We start from the raw sequence: 7,982 nt of genomic DNA, 5'->3' as shown, positions 1-7,982 counted from the left end.
AGACTATATAAATTAGCACTAAAAGGATTACCTAATTGCTAGATTCTTCATGATACTGCAGAGCTAGGAGCTCTTTGCCTAGTTATAACTTATTTTGTACTGACCTCATAGATCAGGTTTAAAGAGGGCCTAGCTTGTCTACATTAGCACAGGATTTGCAGAAATTGAAAATCATCTTGCAATTCAAATTGCCTTGAGTCTTAATTTGAATACCATAATCAAAGTGGGCAATCAGCATAAGAACATATCATAAGAGGTTGTATTTATTTATTTATTTGGTTTTATATACCGACATTTGTTTTCACATCACATCGGTTTACAGTGTAACTGAAAGGAAAGGAAGGTTACATCTGAACAAATTTCTTAAACAACTTATCGGTGTTACATGTCCGATGAGATAAAGAAAGTGATAGAGGAAGGGTGGAGATTGGGGGTAGGCAGAGGAAAGGAACATAGTAACAGTAACTTTGGAGGGTGTAGGGTAACGTAACAGGAACAGTAACAATCGTTCTAACAAGTGAGGTCTGACATAAGGGGGATACGAACAAGTGCGTCTGAGGGGAAATGTACAAGTGCGTCTGAGGGTTATATCTTAATAAATAAGGTGGGGGAAGAGGGCAAATAATAAAAGCAGGGGATTGAGTGCATGGCTGTAGGGGTGTGAGGAGGTCAAGTGAAGGCCTGTTTGAACAGCCAGGTTTTCCGTTTCTTTTTGAAGTATTGGGTGGTTGGTTCTAGCCTTAGTTCTTGTGGCATGGCGAGGGGCCAGCAAAAGATAAGGCTCGTTCACGTGTTGAGGGGCGGGGAGTCAGTTTGGGTGTGGCAATAGGTAGGGTACTGGGCAATACAAACCCCAGTAGAATGAGACTTGTGAAAGGAAATATGCTATAGCAGAAGTTAACTAGTGCTGAAATTTTACTGCCACTGAAAACTGAGAGAAAACTTAAAGCACAATGGGCCCCTTAACAAAGTTCCTATGTACTAATAGTTATTCTCCCATTTTGAATGGGACATGCACACATGTGCACCCAATTTTAAGTAGGTACATGCCTAGCCATGTGCCTTTTACTGCACAAGTCAGGATATTTTAAAAAGGGCGAGTGTGCACGCCATTGCCAGTTTCAGCAGTTCATTCACCAGTTCACCCAGTTAAGAGCTAGGTCCTCCAAACCCCCCTGGTTTAATAGCCTGCACACCCTCCAGTCATCACAGACCCTTTAAACCCCTCTGAAACAGCTGTTTGTTTGTTTTTTTAAAACTTATATCTCCTCCACAACAGAAGTAAACTTACATGGCACTGGACCTGGGCGCGTGCCCAGGCACGTAAGTATTTACGCACACATCTTGTGGCCTTGCCCCAGAATGCCCATGCTCCATCCAGACCATGCCCACGGCCTACTACTTTTTAAAACTCAGTGAGAGGTGCGTGCAGCTCAAGATGCACAATGCATCTCTGTGTTTTGAAAATACAGCAGGCACATGTAAGCCTGACTTGTAATTTCAGCATGTGCCAGGCTTTTAAAATTCACCTTATTATATGCACTGAGTTGATAAGTTTACTGTGGGACCAAGCTACTTCAGAGGGGGCAATATATTATTACATGCATCACTATTGAGGCACAAAAGTCAAGGAGCTGCTTTGGATGCCTGCACTACAAATAGCAGGCATCATAGACCTCAGCACAGCAGACAACAGACTAGTGAGAAAACAGAGGCATGGAAGGTAAACCTTTAAGTCTGAAAAATAGATTTTCTAAGTCACAGAGTTAAGTTCAGTAAACAGGTTGGAGGTATAACCTTTTTTTGGATTAACTTAATACATCTGTGATGAGCTTTTCAGAAGATTAATTTCATCTATCCAAGGGGCCAATGCATTACGGTGCGCTGAGCCGAACCTGCAGTCGGACGTGGGTAGAATAGGCGCTAATCAATCCCGTAATATTCAACGAGCGTCCAATGCAGAGTGAATCTAATAGTGATCATCACATGCAAATGCATGTGAATGAGGCTATTAGGCATTCACTCCTGATAAAAAGAAAATGTGCGTCTCGGATGCACATTTAACTGTCATCTATTAACACCTGCCTGGTTTATCGGTGTCGGTTTTCGTGGCTGTCCGCTGATTAGGAAAACCAATCCCTATAAGCTTGGCGTTGGTTTTCATGACCGGCATACAGCGGTCATGAAAAACGATTTGGTTCGTGTTAGCAAGGAAGCGCTAGGGTCGCGCAAGCAACCCTAGCGCTTCCTTGCTAATGCAACCCCCTAATTTTAATATTGCATGGCGCCCCCCTTGGGGGCACCTGGGGCGTGTTAATAGAGCGGGAGATGACTGTTCAGTGTCCGCTTTCTACGCGACTTTATTGCATCGGTCCCCTAGTGGATTAAAACAGTAACCACAATTGTAAGTGGAGGACAATTCTAAAGCTTGCAAGTAAGTTTGTCCTTGCAATGGTGGGCAAACCTGGCCAGGCAGGCACAATTGTTTTTGTGCATGGACTTATACAACCTACCTGGTTTCTGTACCTTGAGTTTAATGTTAAAATCAAGCTGCACCAGTAAGAGAAGCTATTAGGTTGTAAATTGTGGCCAAACAATTAGAGCTGGACTGTAAATTGCATCTCTTCTTGTGGTCCAGAGAAAGGCAGCAAAATGGTGCAGGATCTGCAACAAAATACTTATGAAAGGAGAATCTAAATATGTATGCCCTAGAGCAGGGGTGTTCAAACCAGTCCTACGCCCCCCCCCCCCCCCCCATCCAGTTGGGTTTTCAGGATATCCCTAATGAATATGCATAAGATCTGCATGCACTACCTCCTATATATGAAAATATTTCTCATGCATATTCATTAGGGATATCCTGAAAACCCATCTGGCTGGGGGGGGGGGGGGGGGGCAGCCCCTGTAGGGCTGGTTTGAGCACTCCTGCCCTAGAGAGGTGGGAAGACAGTGGGGATAAGATACAGACTTTTGAATCTCTACAAGAGACAAGAGACATGAACAAGAGACAACCTTTTCCAATAGAAAGGAAGCTGTGGAACTAAAGGTCAGGACATGAAACTCCAGGAAGGTAAACTCAGGAACAATGTCATGGAATATTTTTTACACGGAAAGGGTGGTGGGTGCCTGGAATGGCCCTCTGGAGTAACAGGGATGTGGCCACTAGCCAGAACTAAATTTTTAGACCCAAGGTTAACATGGGTGGGCACTATGACTACATCACTACCCCGCTCGCATCGTTTCTCCCATCGTATGTGGGTCTTCTCAGTAGTTGCTATAAAACCCTTTTAATTTCTGGCAATACTCTTCATGCTTTCAGATTTAGATTTTACATGTGTTTCCATACATAATGATTAAAATAAAAGGGAAAGAAAATAAAGGAAAAATGGCATAATAATAGTCAAGGAAAGTTACAGGTTATTGGAAGTAAAATATCAGAGACAAATCTCAGGTTTTGGTGCTGGTCCATATTGTCCCTGGTCAGATTTCATTTCTGGCCCAGTGACAGAATACTACATGTTATGCTGATATGGTTATAGTTTCTTCTCTCCCCCATCCCCTCCAAGATTATTTAGAGGTTTTCCTGCAGGTTCTTTTGTGGGAAATCTCTCCCTGCCCTGTCTCTGCTGTTTCTCATTCTCTCTTGCTGTGGTTAATGCAGCTACTTTACATAGGAGTTAATCTCTCAGGCTGCTGAACAGCAATTATATAAATAAGCTTCCAGCCTTCTTCTCAGACCCATGGATTCCTGAACTTTAAAGGGGCTGAGAGGAGGAAGTATATTCACCCGCCAAAAGTAAACAGAAGACTTAGATGGCCTCAAACCTTTACAAGTCTAGCCAAAAGGCAGTGGTGTTTCCTTAAAGGCACAGAGCATCATGGACTAGCAGTGATTCCAATGTCTCCAGGCTCTCTAACTCCTGGACTCAGAAGGGGCATGGCCCAGCGATAGGGGTGGGGGCCTGAGCCCTAAGGGAGGGGGGGCATAAGTGCACAAGGGCCACCTGTGGCTAAACCTCTGTGGAGGAAGTGGTGCAGACCAAAATGGGGACAAAATTCAAAAGAGCGTGGAATAAACACAGAGGATTCCTAGTAGCAAGAGGTTAAAAATTAAGCCCTGGGGTAACATTTGATAACTTTCTGAATGGAAAGTAACTTGCATGGAGGAACAGTTACAACCCTAAACAAAAAGGCGTAACCTGCATTGATCTGCAGTTATGACCCTGAACACCTTGCTGGGCAGACTAGATAGACCACCTGGTTGTGTTCTGCCATCATTTACTATGTTTCTATATTAGCACTAGTGCTATGGATGTAACGTCAGTGCTTACAGGAGTTTAAACCCTAAGGGCCTGATTTTAAAGCACTTACTTGAGTAAGTGGGCTTTTGAAAATTGCTTCATTATCTGCCATTGAATTGTCCATAGGATTTACTCGCATAAGTGCACTTTACTCAAGTAAATGGCTTTTGAAAATTGCTACGATAGTATGTCACATTTACGCATGTAACGACTTTGAAAATGTCTTCCTAATTTCTTCTTTTTACCAGAGTGTCTTTGATAAAGGTCTGTAAAAGAGATTTCTTACTCTTTATTGAACTAATTTGTATTTTATAGCATCCTCTCAAAAAACAAAACAAAGCATAGATTCCACCAATATCTCAAACTGCCTTAGATGCAGCATAAAGTATTGCCACATTTGGAGAATGATGTTATTTAGTGTGGATAAGACATGAATAATCCTTAGGATCCTATATTCCACTAATCATTTTATGGCAAGGAGGAACACTTTGCCATTTGGACTTCTAATGACTGGAGCCCTAATTATAGTATGCAAAGGCTTACAAATTGCACTGTTTAAACTACTGAAAACTACTGTTAATTATATAAAAGAATTATTGTGATTTCTTTCTTTCTTTGTAAACCGTTATGATGGATACTATCTTAATGACGGTGTATGAAACCTGGAAAATAAATAAATAAAGGCTGCAACATTCTCCGGCCTTATAAATCTAATCATTATACTTACAATTCCTATTTTCAAGGAAGGTGGTTTGAGTGGAGATGCATGGGAGAGAACCCATATAATTAAGCAATTATAGTATCTATTGCTGGACTTTCACTTCATTTATATTTCCATTATTTTGTTCTTATATGTATTTTTCAATATCATAAGTGCCAACCTTGGTGTTCAGAGTTTATGAGACTCCTCAATAATTAACAACACTGTATATTCATACAATCTGCTGGCAAGAAGTTTTCTTTCAAGGATAAGCCACCTAATGCAAAAGATGCTCAAACATTTCTTGCTCTGGAACTAATTTCATCCAGAAGAACATTGTACTTGGAAAAAACATTTATCTTCTAGTCTTAAGGATATTCTGATTACAGGAATACTTTGTATTTGATAACTTCTGCTTTAATAAAACATTACTATTTTTTTTTTCAGTGATCATTAATTAACAGAATCACCCTGCATAGAAAATCATTATACATTATTGTATTTATTTATTGTTTCTTTAAGTTTCATATGCTTCAGCTTAGGAAAAGTAAAGGATTCAATATATGCTCTACCATTATCTGTATATTTTTTTATTTAACGCCTGGTAAAAAAAAAATAAGTAAATAAAAATTGCATTAAAGGTTAGGGCTGGCACCAGGGCTGGAACGATTCTTTCAAATTGCTGGGCACTTAGAATATGGCATATGGTGCCCAAACAAGAAGAGACACCATCATCAAGACCCAGGCCAAGGAAAGGTATGGTTGATACTGATGCTGGTGGGGTCCAGGTTGAGGAAGAAATACTGTGTCCTCGGACTGCCCTTGATCCTGAGCAATGTAGAAGAGAGTCTGTAAAGAGAGGAAAAAGCTGAAAGGGAGAAGAGAAAGAAAGGGAGAAGATTAGAACCTGGGAGGGAGTGAAGGAAGGTAGGCAGAAAAGTGCCTGGAAGGACAGGAAGAAACTGGAAGAGATGAGGAGTGTGGAAGGAGAGAAAAGGAGAAAAAGAGTGGCTGGAGGAGAGTGAAAGGGAGAGAAATGAAAAGCAAAAGGAAAAGTTAAGGAAAAGAAAAAAGAAAACTAAACTTAAATCAAAAGAGAAAATAAGGAACTCAATAAGAAGAAAACCCTTAAATACATATTTTGGCAAGCACCTACATTTTATGAATATTTTTGCATCCCTGGCTGACATTGTAGATGCTAGTTTAGTATCTGTTTCTGAATTTCCTATTGCTACATTAAAATATTGCCAGATATTAAATTAAGCTGGAGCTAAATGATTCTTGCCCACATAGAATCAGCATCAGAATGGTACACCTGGCATTATAAATTGTGCTTAATTTAATGAATCTGGTTAGTCCCAGTGATGTTGGTCTTAGAAAGCCCAAACTTGTTAGATCTTGGAAGTTAAGCAAAGTCAGTCCCGGCTAGAATCTGGATAGGGAACTACAAGGGAAGACTGGCTGTTGTGAGCTTGCAGAAGTCAATACCAAATCTCTACAGTATTCTGCCAAGAAAAAAAAAATCACGGACACCATGATACTCAGACCTCAACACCCAGAAATGTGTAGATAAAGAATAGAAAAACAGCATCAAGAAAAGATCTTAAGTAAAAATCCTTCTCACTTGCAATAATATTGAATAGTGCATTTTGAACACAAAAATTCAAGAGTGGACATTTGAAAATCCACACTTTAAAGGCATCATCGGGAATTCTGAATGCTCCTTCACAACTAACTCAAGGAGTCACAATACAAGATCATTTATAGAACACATCTGCCCTGATGAACTACCTGCTCAAAACTACCACTCCCTCCCATGCTGGAGATAATAGGGGCTTCATAGGTCATTCTTCCATATATACCCAAAAATTAAAGTATTCTGGCAATCAAATTTTGGACTGAATACACCACTAGATACAAAACTCTTCTCATTAGATTTTTCAGATGACAAGGGAAACACACCAAGCTAATCTAACAGTTATTACATGTGGCCAGAATAGTGATAACCAAGAAGTGAAAAACCACAATCAAGCCCCAATTGACTAGACTGTTTTGAAGATATCAGTAATTCATGACCCTGATGAATGAATTGCACAGAGGGGGCCATACTGATGGAGAGAATGTCATAGTTTCTGATGTCATAGTAGTGATCACCGAGTGGTGTGGTTCAGTTTTAAAGCACAGGCAGCAACAGTCCATTCAAATGTAAGGATCTATACTTCAGTAAAACTAACTTTATTAAAATGGGGGAGTACCTCAAGGAGTCATTAGCTGAATGGGAAAATATAGGGAACGCAGAAGAGCAATGTGTAAAATTAAAAGGAGATATTGTAAGGGCAACTAACTGTTTTATTAGGGAAGTAAATAAAGGTAAGAGGAAAAAGAGGCCACTATGTTTTTGTTAAGAAGTAACTGAAAAGGCAAAGGAAAAAAGGATAATGTTCATGAAATACAAGACATGGAATAAGGAAGACAGGTAACAATGTCTGGAAAAGCTAAGAGAAGCTGGGAAAGTAGTCAGGAGCGCAAAGATGCAAATGGAAGAAAAAATAGCAATTGTGGTATGAAGGAGGGACAAGGCTTTTTTTTTCTAAAGATATGAAAGTGATATTTCTGTTTGATATTCACTGAGAAAGGACCAAGAGTAAGAGCACAGAAAATAGACACAAATAGGATTAAATCTCAAATTAGTTTCAGAAAAATGTGTTCATGATGATCTATCTAAACTAAAAGTAGATAAAGTGATGGGGCCAGAAGGATACATCCCAAGATATTAAGAAAACTTGGGGGGATATGATAGAGATGTTTAAAATCATGAAAGGTCTAGAACGGGTAGATGTGAATCGGTTATTTACTCTTTCGGATAGTAGAAATACTAGGGGGCACTCCATGAAGTTAACATGTGGCACATTTGAAATTAATCGGAGAAAGTTCTTTTTTACTCAATGCACAATTAAACTCTGGAATTTGTTGCCAGAGGA

The sequence above is a fragment of the Rhinatrema bivittatum genome, chromosome 6 (assembly GCF_901001135.1).
Source record: "Rhinatrema bivittatum chromosome 6, aRhiBiv1.1, whole genome shotgun sequence".
NCBI lineage: Eukaryota > Metazoa > Chordata > Amphibia > Gymnophiona > Rhinatrematidae > Rhinatrema > Rhinatrema bivittatum.
This window is presented reverse-complemented; position numbering follows the sequence as displayed.